The sequence below is a fragment of the Ambystoma mexicanum genome, chromosome 5q (assembly GCF_040938575.1).
Source record: "Ambystoma mexicanum isolate Mex_15411 chromosome 5q, UKY_AmexF1_1, whole genome shotgun sequence".
Taxonomy (NCBI): domain Eukaryota; kingdom Metazoa; phylum Chordata; class Amphibia; order Caudata; family Ambystomatidae; genus Ambystoma; species Ambystoma mexicanum.
In genome coordinates, this window is record NC_090933.1 from 245,602,758 (window position 1) to 245,626,165 (window position 23,408).

General features: G+C 50.5%; 1 protein-coding gene across 15 annotated transcripts in view; it reads right to left on the reverse strand.

Moving 5' to 3' along the window:
* The window catches only part of PTPRM (protein tyrosine phosphatase receptor type M), a 2,094,608-nt gene that overhangs the window by 1,163,579 nt on the left and 907,621 nt on the right, over positions 1–23,408 (reverse strand). The gene's annotated exons all lie outside the window — the stretch shown is intronic.

The window sequence follows — 23,408 nt, forward strand, 5'->3', positions numbered from 1 at the left end:
CTTTCAGAAACTGTGAAATTAAAGGGATCTTAAAGTAAGAACACTCATCAGACGAGCGCTTAAAGATGGACAGCGCCGCCAGGTAACCTTTAATGGTACCCACTTGCAAGCCCCTGTGGGCCAAAGAAAGCAAAAAGGACAGAACCATGGGGATGTCACATGCAAAAGGATCCACATTCCGAACTCTGCACCAGTCGCAGAACTTACGCCAACGGCAACGGTACAGAGACTTAGTTGCTGGCCTTCGGGCCGAAAGCAACACCTCCATCACGTCTTCAGGGAGGTCCCAATCCCTATACCTCAACCTTTCAGAAGCCAAGCGTGATGGTTGAGGGATCTGACCTCTGGATGGAGAACCAGACCCCCCTCCCGTGAGAGCAGATCGTCTCGGTAGGGAAGACGACATGGAGGGCAGATGGACAAGTCGAGAAGGTCCGGGTACCACGTCCTCCGAGCCCACGCCGGAGCAATGAGGATCATCCGGGAACCGAACTTCCGCAACCTCCGCAGCACTTGCGGGATGACGGGGACTGGAGGAAACGCGTACAGCAGCGGGAACGACCAATCCACCACGAACGCGTCTCCTAAGGCTCCTTTTGGAGGAAATTCCCGCAAGCAGAACCTCTCGCACTTCCGGTTGACACTGGAGGCGAAGAGATCCACTTGAGGGGTCCCCCAAAGGGCGAAGATCTCCAGGAGAATCTCCTGAGCCAACTCCCACTCGTGAGAGATCGCGCTCTGCCTGCTCAGAGCGTCCGCCGTCACGTTTTCGACTCCGGCCAGATGAACTGCCGAGACCGAAACTTCCTGCTGGATGGCCCAGAACTCGAGCTGCATCGCCTCCCTGCACAGAGGAAGTGACCCTGCCCCCCCCCTTTTGTTGAGGTAGTGCATGGCCACCGTGTTGTCCGTCAGGATCAGGACATTCCTTCCTCGCACAGTCGGCAGAAAAGCCTTCAGGGCTAGCCTGACGGCCCTCAGCTCCAACAGATTGATATGGAGTCTGGACTCCGACGGAGACCAACGACCGCTGACTGTCAGCTCGTTGGCATGAGCTCCCCATCCCGTGAGGGATGCATCCGTCACGATCGTCACCTCCGGCCAGGGAAGCCAAAATGGAGCCCCCTTCATCAAGTTGCCTTCGATGGCCCACCACAGAAGGTCCTGGGCGACCGAGGGCGGCACCTGAATCGGGTCCGACATCCTGCCGGAGGACTGCGACCATTGCATCTTGAGTGCCCACTGCAAAGATCTCATGCGCAGGCGAGCCTCTGGCACCAGAAGAATGCAGGATGCCATGAGGCCGAGCAACCTCAAGAACTCGAACGCTGGGAGCGTCTGGGCATGCTGAAACTTGTGCACCATCTGCTGAATGTGAAGAGCCCTCACCTGGGGAGGAAAACACTGCCCCAGGGAAGTGTCGAGCACTGCTCCGATGTACTGGAGCCTCTGCGTTGGCGTCAAATGGGACTTCTTTAAATTGAGGGAGAAGCCCAGCCTGTGGAGGGAGTGGCAGGTGACGGACAGATGATCCAGGACTTGCTCGGGAGAGCTCCCCCTGATCAACCAATCGTCCAGGTAGGGGTAAACGTGAATCCCCCCTTGCCTGAGATGCGCTGCCACCACCACCATGAGCTTGGTGAAAACCCTCGGGGCGGAGGTCAATCCGAACGGCAGGACCCGAAACTGAAAGTGCGAGTCGCCAACCGCGAACCTCAGGTACTTCTTGTGCTTGGGATGGATCGGCACATGGAAGTAAGCATCCTTGAGGTCGAGTGACACCAACCAGTCCTGAAGCTGAAGGGCCTGGAGGACTTGAGAGAGAGTAACCATCTTGAACTTGTCCTTCCTGAGGAGTTTGTTCAAACCGCGCAAGTCCATGATGGGTCTCAATCCGCCGTCTTTCTTGGAAATCAAAAAATAAGGGGAATACCATCCCTTTTTCCTCTCCGCTACAGGCACCAGTTCTATAGCGCCTTTCTCCAGCAGGGCTTGAATTTCCTGCGCAAGGAGCGGATCCGGACACTTCAAAGAGAGGTTCCCCGGTGGATTGTCGCGAGGCCTGTGCCGAAAGGGAAGACAGTAGCCGTGGGCTATGATCTCCAGAACCCACACATCTGAAGTAATGGCTTGCCACTCTACAAGATGCTGCGCCAGCCTTCCCCCAACCGGCGAACCATGGGACATGGCCTCATGACTGAGTAGGAGCGGCTGCGGCGTTACCCGAGGGCAAAGAGGCAACTGCCCGAGCGGCCTTGGCACCACGGGTACCCTGTCGTCCACCTCTGGTACCCCTGCGTTGGCCTCTTTGACTGCCAGCTCCTCTCGCTTTACTGAAGGATGAGTAATAGCGAAAGGAACCACCCCTCCACTGCTGTCCCCTAGGACGAAAAGGCGGAGGTTGGCGAACTGCAGCGCCCAACGACTTCGCTGCAGCTTTTGAGGTCTGCAACCTCTCAAGGCTCTCGTCAGCCTTGCTGCCAAAAAGGTGTTCACCATCAAAGGGCATGTTGAGGAGCCGGGACTGCACATCAGGAGCAAACCCCGACTTCCGCAACCACGCAAACCTGCGTATCACGGTGCTCGCCGCCATGGACCTACTGACGCATTCAGCCAAGTCCAGACCCGACTGAACGGACTCACACATGGCATCCTTACCATCCTGGACCATAGCAAGGAAACCCTCCCGTTCAACCCCTTCGGGAATATGTTCAGCCGCTAACGCAACACAGTTCCACAGAGTGTGCGCGAAACGTGACAAGGCACAAATGGAGTTGGCCGCCTGAAGCGCCATACCACCAGAAGAAAACACTTTCTTCGCCCAGCCATCAAAACGTTTGTCGTCCCTATCAGGAGGGATGGTAGGGTACGACGCCTGCTTTGCCGGGGCCGTGGCCGCCTGCACCACCAAACTCTCCGGAGTGGGGTGCCTGGTCAAGTAGCAGGGGTCGCTACTGGCTGGACGGTATTTACGCGACAAGGATCTGCCCACCGCCGGGAGACTCTCCGGAGCAGTCCAAGCCGCCGCCACCCTTCTCTGCAAATCCATATGGAACGGCAGTACCGGGTCAGTTGGGGGACCAACATCAAGGATGTCCGTCAGATCATCCTGCACAAACTCCCCTGGGGGAGCAGACCATCCCAGATACTCAGACACCCTAGCCATAAGGCGCCGGTACGAGGAATCGGCATGGGAGCCAGGCTCAGGCCTACAAAATTCCACCTCCGGAGAGGTGTCCAGTCCACTGGCATCATGCAGCGACTGCCTCAAATCGTCAAACTGACTATGGCCCGAGACAATTTCATCCGGCACCTGACTAGGAACCAGGCCATCAGAATCCTCATCCGCCTCCGAAATATATTCCAGGTGGCGAAAAGGCACCCGAGAGTGCTTGCTCTTAACCAGAGCCTTCCTAGGGGGCATACCCGTGACACGGGGCACCTCCGACACGAAAGGCGTCGAGCGAATCGGCGCCGACGCCGAGAAAACCGGCAACGGCGCCGAGAGGATCGGCGTCGACGTCGAGGAAATCGGCGTCGACGTCAGATGCAGCGCCTCCAGTATCGGCGGCGTCGACACAGCCCTCGAAGCCGGAGCTCCGAGCGTGTCCCTCGACGACCTGATCGTCGACGGCTTCGACGAGGCCCTCGAAGCCGGAGCCTCGAGAAAGCCTGTCGACGCCCTCGACGCCTCAGACGTCGATGTCTTCCTCGAAGACTTCACAGGAGCACACGGTCTCGAACGCGTCGAGGACCGGGACCTGGAACGGGTACGGCGAGAACGAGCCTCCTTGTCCGAACGGGACCGCTCCCGTGACTCGTGCCGACCACTCTTGCGAGCGGCGTCTCTCGACCTCACACGGCCGACCCCACTCGGGGGCGCGGACGGCTGAGTACCCTGCGACTCAAGAATCGCCAACATTTTCTTCCCGAAGGAAGCCCATTCTTCCGGCGTCGCACGGCTGGTGGGGTAACCGACGTGCCGTGCAGAATCCTCGGAAGAGGACCTGGAAGGCGACCGGTGACGGCGCTTCCGAGAATGCCTCGAAGAGGCCGAGGAGTGGCGAGACCCACTCCTAGAAGAAGACCGACGAGACTTCCGACGATGACGCGGAGAGTCACCCCTCGAATCATCCGTCGAAAGCCCCGCCGACTTCGACTTCCGGGGCTTGGACACCCGACCTACCGACAACTTCTTCTTACGTTCGCGTAAGGCTTTGGACGTGAGCGACTTGCAGTCGACACAGTCATCCGTGTCGTGGGCCTCCCCGAGGCACCAGAGGCAGGCGTCGTGCGAGTCAGTCACCGACATCTTGGACCCACACTCCCCGCACTTCTTAAAGCCCGGACGCGGGGTTGAAGACGAAGTGGAAGACATCGCCGAAGGAAATTCACAAACGAACAGGTTCGAAGAACCAGAAAGAACAGAACTCCAAAGAGTCGAGGCCTAGAACCGAGAAACACGGAGCAACACGTTCGCGGAAAAAACGGAACTGAGGCTACAGGCGTCGTGCGTCCTACTTATCACATCGGATGACGTCGGACGTCGGAGGAGGTCCTCGACGTCGGCGCATCGACGTCATCGACGCAGGACGCAGACGCCGGAAAAGTTTCCGAAGCAGCACAGCTGTGGTGATTACCTGTCATAGATATGGAATACGTCGGAGGACCCAATCCCCTCGAAGTGTCTATTAAGGTGGTTGTGTAATGGGTTTATTTCATTTAAGGCTGTACAGGGCTCTGATCCACCAGGGGGGACAATGAGAAGACAGGTAATGGGGAGGAGAAACAGGTTTGAGGATTTTGAGGTGAAATGGTGGGTTTTTAAGTGGCTATTGGGGGGGACTCTGGGTAAGGTTGCAGTACTGTATGTGAAATGCCTGGGGTAGGGCAGACCAAGCTTTCAGAAGAAGGGCATGCCATACGAATGGGGCACGTCTAGGGAGAGCGCTGATCTGGGCGGCCACACGACAGGTACATTTGAGTGCTGGTGACTACGTTAGCATGGGAGTGAAAGAGAACCAGGGGAGTGTTAGGAATAAGAGGGTGTCAGCAGATGTATGCATGGAGTTGAAGGGGGAATTAAGTTCTTACTTATATGCACAGGCTGATCTAGCAGGTATGTCTAGGGTAACGATATGGAAGCAATAGTAAGAATTTACTGCTACGATAATTCGTTTTTTGGGGGGGGCTAAGTGGGCTAAGATGGGGAGAAGGATGCTAGAAGGCTGGAGCCTGGGACAGAGGTGAGCGAGTAGAGGGGCCAAGAAGGAGGTGGTGAAAGCAGGGTATGGGCTAGATTGTGCGAGAGGTTGGCTAAGCTAGGTTTGTTGGCATTGTAGGGGACCTTTCTAGTGTATCTGGGCTTTCAGGATATCGGAAGTAGTGACGGTCAAAAGGGGGGGAAAGCGTGGTATGGGAGGATGTAAGTTTATTGGAGGAGGGCCTAGACATCATGTCCAGGAGGGCTAAGGTAGATTAGCAACGAAAGGGCAGTGTGGTCACTGGGGAAAGGGGGGCAGAGCTGTGCCCGGTTATGGAAGGGAGAAGTTTGCAGAAATGTTGCGGCCAGTTGCTGGGTATTGTTTCAGGCAGGGGGAAGTTGACAGAAGGACATGTTATTGGGGAGTTACAGAAAGGGTTGGCTGCATTTGTGGGGAGGTGGGCAGTTTTTGTGTCACACTCCTTTAGGAGGAGAGCTGTAGCTGTGGGGAATAAGACAAGGAATGAGGGGGTTGGAGATGTAAGGCAGGGGTGTAGAACTAGGGGATGTACAAGGGTTTATAATAAGGAACTGTAGGTGTGTTGAATGTAGGAGGAACTGAGTGCTGTCAAGGGGGAGTTATAGGGTTCTCACTATGTTGTTTCTTTTTTGCAGATGCAGTCCAGGGAAGGGCAGAGTTCCCGAGAGGAGAGCAGGTGAACATTTGCTGGTGAAACAACAGGGAATGAGGGTTTCGGTACGCAGCGGGAGGCAGCTATATAGCTGCATGGTGAGATGGTCAGGTTAGGTTGGGAAGGTAGGAGGGCAATGGCATGCATGGGCAATATCAATTTACGCTTGGGTGAAGGGCTTCATTAAGTAATTGAGGGTGGCCTCCAGGAAGAATACTAAGAAGTACTTTATGTATTTGAAGGAGGGACGGGGGTTGTTTTTACTTGACCGAGTGCTGCCACTGGCGGTGTGGAGGGGTACTAGAAAGGGGTAGGGGAAACAACCAGGAAAGGACATAAGGTAATGGGTTTGCTCTGTGAGTTTTGGGGGTACACGTGATACGGCATCCCGATATTAGGTATGAGGAATTTAGCTTGTTTAGGGAAGACTGGGTATACCTATTATTATCAAAGGGGGTGAGTACTAGGTGATTTGGTGTCAGGATGCTGGGGGAGGACATTAAAGTGACCTTTTTCACTTATGGCGAGTCTAAGTGTTTTGTGCAGTCTAGCCTAAATACTGGTGGTGGACGGCTACTCCAGGGCAATCCACAAGGAAACAGGTGCATTGCGGAATATAACAAAATGCCCTGCTTTCACTTTCTTGTGACCAGGTGGTCACTCACGCCCCACCCCCTCTGATTTATTTAATTTTACAACTGTCTGACATAGTCTCGGGACATGGGTCACGGACATTGGTGACAATAGAGCATGGGAGTGTGTGTGTGTGTGGGGGGGGCTATTGTGAATTTTCGGGGTGGGCCAAGTGAGAGTCTGAGCTGAAACTTTGATAGCCCTGAATATCAAACCATGGTTTGCTCTAGAACCTCAACCGCCTAACAGCCACGTTCCAGAATTTCTTGGTTCACCTTGAGATTTTAGTAGGATCGGACTGGGGCATAAAACCGGCTCGGGCACCAGTGAAAAGTGCCCCACAGTTGCAATTAGCAATGCATTTCTTTTGTGACCGACTGTTTGAGTAGTACCCAAGATAGGGGGAGGGGGGGTTAGTCAAATGTGTTATGAATTATGCATTTTAAAGGATATATGTTCAGTAACACTTTCCAAAACTATAAGTTGCCTGTTGGAGTAATTTAACAAAGTGACCCACTTTGGCTAAAAAACGGGCCCATTTTGACCAAAAAAAAACTGGCCCACACAAGCATGTAGGACCTGCAGTTCGGGCATTGAGCTACTGCCAGATATAGGCCAGTCCGCCTTGTAGTGAATTAACCGCAGCTTTTCCAAATATCTCCCTGATAGAAATACAGGCTACAGAACGTATTTTGGCGGTAGCTGGGACTGTGAAACATGTCACGTCTTCAAATGGGGTAGGAACAATAAAAAACACTTTCCCCCATGCATACATAAAAACAATGGCAAGTCCTGGTGTCATGCACCTTGGGGCATTTTACAGCTAATTTACGATGGCTTAGCCTCAATTTAAATCATTAGGCTGTCTCTTGAACCATAACGTGAAATGGAGCTTTATGGCGCGTCCTGGGGCTACGCTGACAACCTCAAGCAAGAGTTAATTATTTTCACGTTTCGAAACTTCCAGAGGCCCGCTGAACGGCCACTTAAAATGCACACTCCGGAGCGAGGGCGCAAAGGTCAGTGGCTACACCAATTAGTTTTAAGTCTTACAAGCGCCTGAACTACACCTGCCTTTATTGCTTTTTAGCTCATGGGTACGCGCTTTAGTCCCCCGTGACTATTGTGACAAATTGGCCAAATCAAGTTGCATGGCTGCATGCATACCTGAATACAAGAGTGCCATGCATCTTGTAAAACGAGACGTTCCTGTTTTAAAGCAAGCTGACCTTGATTATGGTGCTGTTCTATAATCGGGGAATACAACCGTCTAATATTTGTCGGCGTCCGCTCGTGCTGTGGTTAAGGATGTCGTTGTTGTATACTCTCTTTAAATGATAGTCTGGGCACTGTGCCGATTTTTCAGAGGCGAACACTTGTTTTCTCACTGCCTTATTTTCATTCATAGTCTGGGTTTTTCCGCAGAAGTTTGTTATGTTACATGGGATTTGAAAAGCGCATCATTGTCATTTACACGGCCTTGTGGCACCGATGATCTTGTAGGGCTCCTGAATTCACAAGCTGAGGTCCGGAGTGATGGTTTTCACCTGAGGGTGGGTGAGGGGACCGTCCTGGTAGGTGTTGTGCGGCCTAACGGCCTTGCGGGATGGTAGCCCCCGGCCACCACAGGGAGACACACCCACACACACGTGCGTTCGGTCCGGGATAGGCCTGCACTCTGCAGCGCATGCGTAGGGAAACCCCTACATTCACTACGACGCAGTTGTGTCACTCTATCGCGGGCATCGCGTGACTCACGTCACCACAGAAGGGAGGGTGGGGGACAAAAAATTGGTACCCCTTTGCCACGACCTTGTGGAGTGGTTCTGCAGGGAGGGGGGAGGGAGAGGGGGGGGCAGAAAACTAATTACCGTCCCCATTGCGTTCTGGGTTTATTGAGGGAATGTTTGTAGATTTGCACATTTTCTGTCTGGTGGTTTTAAGGAGTAATCAACACGGATGCCAAAAATAGAACCAATGTCAGAAGATAGCAAGAAGCATTATGAACCACCATGATGGACTGGAAAAGACCCTCCGCCTCTTCTTGGCTGGGCCTTCCTCTAGAACCCAGAAGCTGGACATCAAGCCAGTAGTCAGCCACCTATGGGTTTTCCAGTAAGATTTAGCTGGAAAAATAGATGAAGTCATTTAGGCACTCGTCTGGGAGGTCTGTTGGATTCTGCAGGTCACAGTCTTGGTTGCCAGATGAGCCAGGCTTTAATCATTCCCAGGTCAATGCGCTGAATAACTTCAAGTTGTCTAACAGGAACACCTGTTATTTACTGTGCTATAAAAACAGGGGCAGCACAGAACTGTTATTTTGTGAGTCACAACCTACTACACAATTTGGGATGAGGGGATGTAGCACAGAGAATAGAAGATCTCGGCATCCGGAAAAGCCCTGATAATCTCCTGCCAATCTGCTCCGTTTGACTGAAGGAAGTACCCATTCCAACTCCATTAGCGTAAAGAGGTGTGGAAGGCTTGAACATGCTCAAACACATGCGCACAAGATACCCAGGTGGTCTGATCTCACCACTTTCCAGCATGATTTTCTGAAACGTTGAACTTTATGGACCCCAAATAGGTGGGTATTGATACGAACATTCTGGGAGATGGACTTTTTTTTCTCAACCTCATTCAAAAGCACCCCCGATTATCCCTGTGGGTGGATCCCACTTGATGTGTCCCCATGACTGTGCAGTGGATGACAGTTTACGTCATCAGCATGAGCCGTTAAGCCAAATAGGGTTGCCTACAGTATAAAGGAATATGAGGACAAAAATGACCTCAGCTGGTGTGGTGAAATGATGTTGACTCCTTTCTCACCAACACTTTGTCCTGTGTGCGTCCTGCTGAATTGCACTGGCCACCTGGAGCTTGCAGATGATTTTGAAGTGAAGGCCTTTTGCAATAAATGATTACAAAGAAAACCTTTGACAGCAATTACAGGTGAAATGTAGCCGTAGACTTCTTTTTCTGATGCACCAATCCACAGAGATTAGAAAGAACACCTTCCACCTCTGCCTTCGCTATTGAGATCATACCTAATAAAAGCAACACTGCCCTGGACCTTGGCTCCAGCTGCGTTTCAGCCAAGTGATGTCTAGCACCCGCATCCCACATCAGATCACACTGCGCAACATTGGAGGAGTCAAACATGCATGCACGCACAAAGTGAAAAAAAGAATTCTGAGGCCAAAACCCCTTCGCATTGAGAAATGAGTTCACCCCCAAACCAGTAACTCCTTATTACAGATGCCATGCCTCCACCTTATTCCCACGTGACTTCCCCCAACCAAGAACGTCATGTCCTCTCCTCTGCAATGTCACTGTTCCACTGGAATTGCCCCTAACACAACCCACTTCCAGCTTGCGTCTATCATTTACCCCGGCGGCTCACTGCACTGCCAAGGCTGCTTTTGCTGCAAGAGATGTAAATACGTGTTTGCTGGGCCAATCTGTTTTATGAACCACCTTGTCCTTGACAGTGAGAGATTTATTCTGCCAGGGAATATTCTGAAAGGAAAGTGAATGGAACTAATAAGGGGTGGACAAATGCTAACCATTCCTTTAGTTAATGGTGCTGTCAAATGGCGAGTGTCAAGATGCCTTGTCTGCAGGCTCTCAATCTCTCCTAATCACTCTCTTACTGTTGCTACTCTCTACCGGCCCCACAGGCAAATCACCTCTTTTCTCTCTGAATGGGCTGACCTCTCCTCCTCCTTCCTTGCCTCAACCACTTAACTACTCGTCCTTGGTGACCTCAACATCCACCTCAACTCTCCCTGTCCCTCATCTCTGCTCTTTCACAACTTCTGCGTTTCCCTCTACCTCTCTATCTTCCCCTCTGTCCCCACGCACTCTGCAGCACACACACTTGATGTCATGATCTCCCCTGGCCTCCCCCTCTCTATCCCTCTGACCACTCTTCTCTCCTGGAGCGACCACTGCCTTCTCTCCTCCCATCTCTCACTCTCTTACACCCTAACCAACCCGACCCCAACACTGCCACTTACTTTCTCATGTGTCAGCTGAGTCTTTCGCTGCCACCTTCTCTCCCCCTCCTCTGGCTGACTCACACCCCGACAAAACCCTGTCCCTTCTATCTCTGATACTCTTGGCGCTTTTGCCCCTGTATTGAGGATCCACTTGAAGTCCAAAGCCAAGTGCAATTTCTGGTATCACTCCGACCTAGCTACACTTAAACGTATGTGTTGGGCAGCTGAGAGGAAATGGAGGGCCTCTTGCCCATCCTCTGACAAACTGGCCTGTCGCCTGCTCCAAAGGCAATACCGACTCTCTGTCCGCACTAAGAAGAGAGCCCACATTCAAGCCTGTGTCTCTGCGGCATCCAACAACACGGCCGAAGTCTTTAAAATCTGCAAGGAGATTGCCAAACCTGCGGCAGTCTCCACCCCTCCTTTTGTCTCCCAGACTCTCTGCAATGCCCTTGCTTCACACTTTATCTCAAAAACTCAGGATATCCTGTCCACCCTCTTCCCCCTTCCCCTCCTATTCTCTCTCAGTCTGTGCTTGCTGACCCCCCTTTAATCACCACCCACCGTCCTTCTCTTCCTTTCCTATTTTCTCCCCTGACGAGATCGCTAGACAAGCCCGATCTATGAAAGCCTTGTCAAAACAGGTTCATCCCTGTTCCTCTAAAACCATCAAGGACCACATTGACACCCTCGCTCCGGCCATTGCCGATTTTTGCAACCACTCCTTTGCTTCAGGATCTTTCCCCTCCACTCTGAAACACTTCCTGTGCACCCTCTTCTCAAGAAACCCACAGCTGATCCTTCCTGTCTGGCTAACTATCGCCCAATTTCCATTACCCCCTTTCTGGACAAACTCCTGGAAAAGCTGGCCATCTCTCAGCTTAACCTTCATTCAGATTCTGTTGGCTGTATCCATGACCACCAGTCTGGCTTCAGAGAGGCCAGAAGCATGGAAACTGCTCTCCTGAACATCCGTGAAGATCTGCCCTCCAACCTGGACTCTAACATTCCCTCTGTCCTCATCCTTCTTGATCTCTCTTCTGCCTTTGACACGGTCAACCACACCATCCTGCTCGACCGTCTCCGTGATAACCTTGATTTCACTGATCAGACTCTGGCCTGGCTGATCTCTTTCCGCTCTGATCGACCCTCCCAGTTCCAACTGGGGTCTTTCCTATCATCTATATTCCTCTCTACCTGTGGGGTTCCCCAGGGGTCTAACCTCTCACCCTGGCTTTTCAATCAATACCTGGCAACTCTTTCCCACTGCATTGCCATTTTCTGCTCAAATTTCCAGTGCTATGCTGATGACACTCAACTCATTTTCCAGCTGCCCTCGTACACCTCCTCTCCCTCTCTCATCTCTGACTGCCTAACTGCCATTCAAGATTGGTGTGCCGCCTATGATCTTTGTCTGAATGCCAGCAAGACTGAGATCCTCCTCATCAGCACACCATCTCCATCCTTTTCCCTCACTCTCTGGCCGGCCTCCCTTGGCCCCCCTCCAACTCCTACCTGCGGAGCTAAGAACCTCGGGGTCATCTTTGATTCCACACTTTCCTTCTCCGCCCATATCTCTGAAGTCCCTAAAAAGTCAAACTTCCTACTGCACCTCTTTAGAGGTACTCTTCCTTTCCTCTCCTTCCCCCAGAAGCTCACTGTCTCCCAAGCTCTGGTTCTTTCTAGGTTGGACTATTGTAACAGCCTCTTTTTAAATCTACCTGCCTCCACTCTCTGCCCTCTGCAACTTATCCAGAACAGGACTGCAAAACTTGTCCTTGGCCTCAAACCCTCGGATCGTATCTCTCCAGCTCTGAAATCTCTCCATTGGCTCCCAGTGGATGCAAGGATTAAATTCAAAACCCTCTGCATTGTCCACAAGGCTTTCTGGGGCCTGCGTCCAAAATACCTTCAGCTATCCCTCCGCAAATACCTCCCCTCTCGAGTTCTTTGCTCCTCCACCTTTAACTCCCTCCGGGTCAATCGTTTCTCAAAGAAACAAGCTGGGGGGGGGGGGGGGGCGATCTCTATCTTTGGCTGGGGCCTCCCCCTGGAATAGCCTCCCTGCCACTCTAAAACTTGAGGAGAACCATCTCCGGTTCCAGAAGCACTTCAAGACCTTCCTTTTTGCTTCTGCTTTCTCTCCCCCTCTACCCTGCTGACCGGCTCTCTCTTGGCACTGTGCACCTGGCCACCCTCTTTCCCCTGGGCCCAGGTACCTGCTCACCCTGCTGCCCTCCTGGCCACCCCTTGCACTGGTGGACTGTATATGTACCCATAGAGCCCCCTCTTTCTTTTTTTTTCTGCTCTTATCAGACTTACCGAGTCTGCTGCCATACACAGCACTTGCCACTAACTGGCTGCACTATCCCTGTTTATTGCCTCCATTTATTTTTATTTATTGTTTATTATCTTGAAGAGGGAAAATGGGACAATCTCTTCCCCCCGATTCCCGTCCAGACCATGGCCTATGACGTCATGACCTAAGCATCCACAGCGGGATGAGTTCAGCCCTCTGACTGCTGCCCCGGACGTCAAGATCTACCGTGGCCACGCCCCGCACATACAGGCCAGCTGCACGTCATCCACAGAACATGGTGGGACCTCGGGTGGAGCTGAGACCAACCATATGGACCAACTCCATTAGACGTCACCCACTAGTATCACCATCGAAGAGATGTCATGATGACAAAGCCAACGGACAAGAACACACGTGCCATCAAGCACCTGGACCAGACACACACCAGCCCACACGAAGAACATACTCAGTGCTATGACGCAGAGGACCGCTCACACTCACAGACATGCATCGTTGTTATTTTTCACATAGGCTAACTATGGCACAGCAGAAACACAAGACGCCAGAAAAGCTTGTGTATATGCTTGCAGACGCTTCTTTGCTACTAAAACCATGAAGATGTCACCCTGTAGATGGACTAATGTAGAAGGACCCAAGTCGCCCCTCGCGACCCCAGTGTTATGGAGTGTATGCCGCCACCCATAGACCAGGCCAAGGTAGGCCGCAAACAACAATCCCCAGGCCCGGTGCAGCTCAGACGGAACTGCAAGGTGCTGATCATGTAGAACAAACCCTGACGGGAGCGCCACAGCCAAGGCCACAAATTTGCAATCTACACGCCGCGTTCCCAGCGCCAAGGCTACAACTGCCACTGCTAAACACTCCTTGGAGCAGAAATACAAATCAAATCCCCGTAGACCAGAGAAGCTTTGGGGTTTCACGTCTGGGACCCACACTGCAACAACAAAGTTACAAGCTGGACACCGGCAGCGATGGGAAAGGGACACTCAACAGCCAGTAGTAAGACCTGTCCATTGTCCGCCACTGACACATACGTCATACATTGTTGCCAACACCAGGTACATTGCGAGCTAGGAACGAGCCTGGGCGATGGTCCCAGGCTTGGGGGCTCACGGATGAATCAATCAGAATATGAGGGGCTAACCACTGACGACATTATAATTCAACCAATCACTAACTTTCCCCATGTAACTATTCTCATGTAGCAACTCTTAGGGACGACCCAAGCGTATCACCTGACCCCTTCTCTACCAATAACATTTCCTTCTATACGGGTCTATACTGATCCTACTACTCGGGGAGCCAACCCGAGATAGCATTAGGTTTAGGGGCTAGTTTTCCCAGGGTTAGAAAAAGGGCCTGCAAGCCCATCACCACTGAGAGATGTTCCTTGGGTACCTATGCTCCGAGAACCTGTCCCTGTCTGTTTTGTGCAATTAACAGCAGTAACTATTTGCTCTTGCGTGTGCCTCATACTTCTTTGGGACGCAGGAGGAGTTGGGGCCTCCCCAACCCCGGTGGTCCGCGGACGGCCATTCAGGCCCCCAGGAAATTACCCCGACAAGTTGGAGGCACTGCTGCGATGGTGAGGTAGACCACAGTGGGACAGTTTGCGTCAAGGTGGCCCGGCAACGTGGCCCCCTCTGCCGTTGCCCCTTTGGAGGACTGCAGGACCATCGCAGAACCTCGAGACGACCTGACAGCGTAATCCGGAGATTGGCCGTCGGGACCTGACTTAAGAAATTTCCCGGGCACGGTTGGCAAGTGTTCAGATGTGGTGCAGACAAGGGTAGACGGCAAGCTGATTGGGAGGGGTGCCCGCAACCGAGCGGCACCGGTAGGCAAGATCCTGATGTGAGTATGGCACACGCAACCAGCAGTGTAATGTTGTGTGGGTGGTGGGAGGAATTGTGAAAAGGGTGGCGGATGGTTTTACAGTGTGTTAAGAAAAGATTTTGGTCATTGAGTGGCGATCGATTTGTAAGGTTTAGTAGGGAACGGAGTGAAAGCCGTCCCTTCTGATGTTACGGAGCGTTCTGGGTGGAGCGTTCAGCTCTTACGTGTTGACTGGTGGATCGCGCTGATTGGTCTAGATCACGGACACCTGTATAGGGGGTGTTGCATTCCTATGAGTTGGCATTGTAGGTCGATGAATAGATGAGGATTCCTATTAATTGAATATTTTAGCTCGGTGAATAGATGACGTATTCCCGCAAGAGGTAGCTAGATTGTTTCTCAATGCGGAAGATAGTTGGCTGGTTAAGCCCCCCTAGGGAGGGGCGTATCACACGCGAGGCGACGCAGCGGGTGCAGAACAATTATAATAACAAAAGTGATTAATGAATACTCCACTCCGGGTGCGGTGGGAAGACAAGCTGTGGGGATTGTGGGAAAATAACATTGTCAAAGTAGGCGCGCATTTTATGTTTTAACTGTACTTACCAGTAACGCATTGTACTAAATGGTGACGTCACCCATAGGGCTTGCATAGGACACCGCAGTCTTCTTCAGCGTAATTGGAGCAATGACACGCGGTTAAGGAGGGGTGAAGGGGGACAGGCGGCCACGCACAGAGAACGCTGGCACGTCCTCAACCAAAGGGGCCGCACTGAGCAGCGGTGCAATTAGTGGGAGGGGGAAGAGACGGGCATACACTGAACAGGCAGTGGGGGCAGATAGAAAGGAGGAGGGGTTAGAAGAATACCAAAAGCATGCCACGCAGGGCGCAAGTATGCAGGGGGCTTCACGCATCACGGGTCGAAGGGGGCCCTAGCTCCGAAAGGAGGGGTGTCAAAGGAGCGATAGCGTTGTGAAGAATAAGAGAGCGGTGGTGACCAGCACGAAAGTATTGTAATAACAACATTGCTTTTCCTTGCAGCGGAAAGTCGGAAGTCCCCAAATTATGGGGCCAGGTAACGGCGGTAAACAAATTGTTCACATTTCAAAATGTCTGTGTATTACGGGATAGGGGCAGGTTATAGGGCCAGCACATTAACACCACCACTCCAGCACATCTGTGCAACACTCATACCGCAGAGAGATAAAATAGTAAAGTACAGTATTGAATGGACTCAAGGGACAGATGACAGGATTAGGATACCGTGGCTGCCCAACGGCAGCTTTGACATGACCACTCAACATTCACTGCTAGCATACCTACATAACACCTATAAGGGGAAGAAGTTAGCGTTAGCAGGCCACCTAGAAGTTTTTGACCTCTGGAGAATGTTTCAGGGGTATACACCGCGGATGCTGAGCATGTTCCTACCTGGTAAAGAAGGAGGAGGTGAGCAAGGGTGACGGGTGCAGCGCGCCCTAAGCTCCTCCCAGTGCGGAGGAAAGTGAGGAAGAGGTAGAAGGATCATACCCCATTGCAGAAATAAAAAAGGAAAGTGACAGAAGGTTTGTATCAACTGAGGGAATTAAGAGAAGTAACACGACCGCAATTAACAGCTGCTGAGGGATACTCCAACCCAGCATACAGCCCACCCTCATACGTGCCAGAAGACCACTACCAAAAGGGACTGGGTATAGGGAATACAGTAGACACCAGACAGACACAGGTACGCTCCGGTAGCATAAAAAAGGCCCAAACAGATTTGGTGAGTATAGGACCAGACAAATGGATGACAGCACAGGTGTTATTGAAGCTTCGGGGGACGGTAACAGGAGAAGAGAAGGATGTGATAAAAAAAGGTAGATAAGAAAGAGGTAGGACACACTCAGAAATGAAGCAAGATAAATACCAGGGAAGAGGGAAACATGACGAAGGAAGAGGAGGCGGTGTTGGAGGCGAAACTAGCAGAGCTGAGGGAGGCGCGAAGCGTATTGATTAGACAGTTCGAGCAAAAAGAGTAGGAGAAGAAGGTGAAGACGCAAGAAGAAAAGGGGGTTCGAGGGGGATTAAACCAGCAAGAGGAAGAGAGAAGGAAAAGGGAAGAGGACCGCATAAGGAGGTTTGCAGAAAGATCAGCACCTATGGAGCAACGGGAGATCAGGAGGAAAGAAGAGGAACAGGAAGAGATGACAAGGAGATGACACTATGGAAGAAGAACATTATATCAGAGAGCGCACGGAAGTACAAGGAAGGGAGAATAATAGAGAGTATACTGGCAAAAGATGGCAGGATGTGGAACGACAAGGGCAGAAATGCAGGGTGCTAGGACAAGTAAGTGACGCCATACGGGGAGACACGAGTGTTCTAGGACAGGTAAGTGACACGATAATGAACAAACTTTGCAGGGCGAGAACAGTGTTAGAGAATGAAGGAGAGCAACGAAGCACTCAGGAGCTAAGAGGAACAAGCCAAGCACTGATGAGTAAGATCAATGCATGTAGTAGTAAAGAGGTAGCAATACTGCAAGTACTGGGAGACACAGAGGAGACAGGTGAGTACACATATATAGATTTAGAAACTGTAACAGTGGGAGGAGCACACCCACGCACAAAATTTACATTCTCAGACGGTTTTTGTAGTGAGGAGGAGGAGGGATCCTGTGGAGGTCAGAGTGACGGGAGTGGAGGAGGGCTAAGTAAACTGTATATCACACGCACAGGCTGCGGGATGTCATGGGAATGTAGGACACAAGAAGGAGAAACAACAGAATGGGAGGGCAAAAACTCATGAAGGGAGGGGACACTACAAACAATGACGCCACCAGCACAGCACATGCCATATGTCAACAGGCTTAGAGACCTCCCAGGACGCAGAATGGAGGGATCAGCAAACACACACAACAAGGACCAAGCGCGTGAACAGAGAGGCCATGAGGGCGTAGGGGACACCCGGCTTGCACAACAACTTACTGAATTTATCAAAGAATTTTCTGACATGGAAGAAGAGAGTGAACACACAAACACATCCCCACACAGACGCACGCCAGAGGAAATAACTGAATACACACAGATGCCATTATTAGAGAGAGGGAGGCAAGACCACAATACGTCCCATGGAAGCATGCATACAAGGAGAATATTAAATGCATACTACCATCTTTAAGCGGAGGGGCGGGAAAGTGGATATATGAAATGGAGAAGCTAACTGCAGGACACAAGTTAGCAGTTGGAGATGTCAAGGGGTTATTAATTTCCATATTGGGTGACGCAGCAGATGACATTTGGAAGAGGGCGGGATTCCCAAGGGTGGCCATCAGTGACACTTCACATGGCGGGGCACCATTTGCAAATTGCAGACACGCACTATGGCAAGCGCTGAGGGTACAATATATGCACACCTCAGACATAGGGGCAATAACATCACGCAAAATGCATGAGACCGAGGACCCTGTTAATTATATATTAAGGAAATTTAGGTGAAGTGGCGACTGGAAACGTGGGAGCCATGGGACAAAACATTAGCAATCTTTTACCACATTCTGATACAAGGGCTCCAAGAACCAGTACAGAGGCAGTTAAAAAAAATTGGTAGGGATGGAAGCAAAAGCATGGCCAGAAATACAGTTAACATAGTACACCATTGTAGGTTATGGCAAGAAAAGATGAAACAGAAAGAGAGAGGAAGATAGGAAGGCAGATGAGGAAAAACTGGTCCAGAAGAAACTGTCAAAATATGCCATGGAAGGTGCACTGATGACAACCCCGCCCCACCGACACCAGCCGCTGCACAGCAGTCACAACCACCAGCAACACTGTCACAGAAAGTACCAATTACAACACAGCAATTGCCACCACCACCCCCATACACAGCACAACACATATACACACAACCGATGGGGGGTGGATACATGCCAATGGGCAACAGCTACACCACCAACTACAGAGGGAGAGGTGGATTAACAAGAGGGAGGGGATTAGGTCCAACGGGACACATGCCAGGGGGAGGCTTCCGAGGGTATAACCCATACGGAAAGCAGGGGTATTTAGACAACACTGGAGGATACCCGTGGCAAGCACAAGAGCCGCCAACGTGCTGGACTTGTGAACTAGTAGGACACGTTAAAACGCTCATGCAGGGCAAGGCCGACACAAGCAGGATGGGGAGAGCAAGGGCAACAGGGTTACAATGGGGGACAAAATACTACCAACAACCACAGCCACAACAAATGGGCGAAACACACATGCAACAGCAAGAGGGACTGGCGCAACAAGTGCTACAACAACCACAGCAGCAAACATACGTGACGCCCACTGCACAACAAATACAGCTCCAGCCAGCCCAACACCAAGCACAACAACAAATGATGACGGCACAACAACAACACATCCAAACGGTACAAAACCTCACACAAAAACAAGACAATACACATCTACCTACGGACACGCCAATACCACAGACGCAAATGGGAAAGGTGACGATACTGGGTCACAACCCATACACAGGGAACGGACAATCACTATACCCCCATTATGACAGGCCACAGACGTCATTGTTGTGTCCCATCCTGTCGGTAACACACAACCCTGCGGAGGAACCACGCATAAAGGTGGCAATAGGTGACAAAACATTTTCTTTCCTAATTGACACAGGGGCCACTAGATCCCTTTTGCGCCTTGAAACACTTGTGTATAGGCGCACTACAATGCCATATCATATCCTGTATTAGGGAAGGGAAGTTCAACTTGTCAGGCGATGCCATGCACACTCAAGGATTCTCTGGGTCTCGATGGCTGGTTCCTTTTACTGATAACATCTCCTTATCTGTCAGAGATCACGACCTATCTCTGCCACTGCTATACTCAAAACAATCACCAGTAAATATACTAGGGAGAGACATCATAAGCAGATTGTACATGACTATATCCTTCACTGACAAGGGAATAGTATGCTCAACACCAGGCATACACATGCTCACTGCACGACACATACTTCAGGCTTACTGTGCAAGACAGTGGCAAGGGCAGAACCAGTGGACGGGGACATATTCCAATACGGAACAGTCATGGCAACAGCAAGGCTACTGGGGATTGAGGGCAGGGTGTGGAGGAGGCCGGCAGCATACCTTTTCAGACCGGAAACGCCCACTAGTGAGAAAGAAGGGGCAATAATATCAGTGGACATCGAGAGTATTGTGGCAACCAAAGACTACATTGCAGTTCACATTCAGGAACTGTTCTCAGACGAAGTAGGAGATGGGGAGATGGTGTTCCAGATGAATGTCTACGTTTGGTTGAGAGTTTACGTACAAGGAGGTAGCACAGAAAATGGCAATGGCACTAGAAACACCCGTCCACACCTAATCAGACTTGTACGAGGAAGGCATAGCAGCTGTACCCGCCTCACTATGGACTACTAGTCCCTATGATGTGGGATGCTTAAAAAGCTTTGGAGGAGTAAAAATAAAGCTAAAAAAGGGAGCAATGCTGCCCAGGGAGAAGCAGTACCCACTGTCCAAAGAAGCTGATGAAGGGATTTATGAAACAATAAGTGCCCTAGTGGAAAGAGGAATATTGGTACAATCAGAGTCCCCGTGCAACATTGTGGTATACCCAGTGCGCAAGGCAAAGGGAGGGTCTTGGCGTTTCATACACGATTTGAGACCTCTTAACCACATTGTGGAGGCAGAGTATCAGATAGCAGCTAACACAGCCACAATACTGTGTGGAATACCACCAGAGGCATCACGGTTCACTGTGATAGACCTCAAAAATGGGTTGTTCTCAATACCACTGCACCCTGACTCGCAAGATTTAACAAGTTTCACATACCGCAACACTAAGTGGAAACACACTAGACTACCCCAAGGGTACTGCGAGTCACCATCCAACTTAAACAGAGTAATACAAATGGACCTAGGGAACATCGACCTGGAAAGCATGGTGCTACAGTATGTGGATGATATCATCATCTGCAGCTCCACTGAGGAAAAGTGCAGGAGGGACTCTATAGAAATGCTCACAGTGCTGGCTGAGAAAGGATACAAGGTTGACAAGGTAAAACTGTAGTACTGCCAGGAGCAAGTACTATACATTGGGCAGATCATTTCACAAGAAAGGGAGAGAAAGTTGGGATGGACAAGATAGATGACTGATGCATTTAATGAAGTAAAAGAAGCCATTTCAATGGCACCATTTCTGGGTACCCCTAACTATGATATTGAGTTCAACATATTCTCACATTGCGATGGTGCACTAATGAAAACAGTGCTAACACAAAAGACAAGCATGGGACACAAACCAGTAGCATTTTACAGTGGCCATTTGGATCCAGTAATGATGGGACACTTTCTGTGCCAGCAACACTTAGCTGCAGCAGCTTTCGCAGTAGAAAAAATAATCATCCATTACCAGGGGTGCTCCATCACACTATTTGTGGAACACGCTCTCTTTGCGATGTTAAACAAACCAAAATCCACAGTGACTACTCGGAGAGCAACAGGGTATGAGATTGTTCTCTCTAGACCTGAATTGAAAATAGTAAGGTGTAGCAATGTCAACCCAGCGCAGTTCATAGCAGAGGAAGTGACCAAAGGAGAATATGTACATGACTGCACACATGCAATTGAATCTTTCTCATCCACTAGAAAGGTAGAATTAAATACCCTAGAGGGGGGGTGAGGTGTTATACATTGATGGGTCATCTACAATTGACCAAAGTGATGGTGTGAGGAGAACTGGAGCCGCTGTAGTAAGATTGAGGGAGGATTGGACATACGTTCCGGTCAAATGTGTTAGATTACCCCAACAATACTCAGCACAAGCAGCAGAATTGGTGGCACTGATCATAGCTTTAGAAGAAAGCAACGGGAAAAGAGTAACAATATACTCTGATAGCACATATGTCACCTCAACAGTACATTCAGGATTAATAAAATGGCAAAGAAGAGGATTCAGGAGAGCCGATGGTACTCCAGTGCAACATGCTCTCCTCCTGGGTGATCTAATAGAAGTAATAACATACCCAGCAGGGGTAGCCCTGGTGAAGTGTCAGGCACACACAAATGGAGAAGATCCAATATCAAGAGGTAATGAAACAGCAGACGCACATGCAAAATATGCTGCATACTTTGGCGAGACATGGGACCTCCAAGAAAAACAAAAAGATAAGGGGAGGCTAAGACAGATGATAATGAAGGGTGGGTACACGCACATCCGAGAGACACAGATTATAGAACTGCAGGCGGCAGCCCCAATGGCAGAAAAGGAACTGTGGGTTAAAAGAGGATGTACCATGTCCCCCACAGATGCACTATGGTGACAGAATAATACAGGGAAAGTTGTGATGCCCACTGAAAACCGCTCTGGCCCAACTACACCACCCCACTCATACAGAGAAAGAAGTAATTGCAGCACGAATAAAAGAATCATGGTTCTGCCCCGAGCAAAACTCACATGTTGCACATTTCATTTGCAATTGCCTCACATGTCAACAATTCACAGCCGTTCACACGCTGCAAGTGATCAAAGGTACAATACCCCGGCCCGAAGGACCCTTTTTGCACCTACACATTGACTACGTCGACATGATCAACGTATGTCAAGGATACAGATACATGATTGTAGTAGTATGCCCATTTTCAAGGTGGATTGAGGCCGGCCCGTGCTCTCATGCAGATGAATTTAGAGCAGCTAAATGTTTAGTAAGGGAGGTCTTCCCGAGGTGGGGAGGTTGTGAATTATTGAGGTCAGACAACGGTCCCCACTTTGCCAATTAATTATTTCAGCACGTAACTGCCCTTCTGGGGATCGAGCATAAATTTGCCTGTGCATATCACCCACAAGCTAATGGCAACTGTGAGTGCCTCAAAGGCCTCCTGGAAGAAGCAATAGCAAAAACCCAACAAACAACCAAAAACAGCTGGCTCTATTGCCTTCCTCTGGCTTTGTTTGAATTGAGGAATAAACTAGGTTCGGACTACCACCTCACACCTCATGAGGTGGTGACCGGATGCCAGATGCACCTTCTCCTCACACCACCATCAAGCGCAATGAGTGACTGTCATGGAACAAGTACTGTTTTTGGTGAAGAAATGCATGAGTATATCTCTTCCCTGGTTACTAGTGCCGCTTTTATCTCTCAACAGATTTAACAGACGCAGGGCGGGTCAGAGAACAACCAACAGGAAACAGCCACCAACAAGGAACAGCAGCTGACTGGAAAGTGGACAGTGAAAGAAGGTGACGAAGTACTACTCAAGATCTATCGGAGAAAGTGGAACGCCTCTAGATTTACAGGGCCCCACACAGTCCAGAAAGTGGCCCCTAGGGACGTCAAATTGTCTGATAAGGACGTTTGGACACACATTCACGACATCAAGCCCTACAAAGCACAGACCTGCCCCATCTCACCAGCAACAGGGCCAATGCTTCAGCAACGACAACTAACAATAACACAGCACAAGCGCCAGATATGCCAAAAGACATGAACGACTAACCACCCATTGCCCACCCCATGGTCACGAGGTCACAGACAAAATACACTCGCTAGCCAGAATAATAAAATTATTTTAATTAGGAAACTGACAATAGAACTGGAAAAATAAGTTTAGCTAAAAAGCACCGGCCAACAGCAAAAGAAGAACATTGTCAAAGAAATCTGTAATATACCCCACACTGTGTAAACACGTGCATGCTATCTTCTCCTTTTTGTCTCGCACATGCAG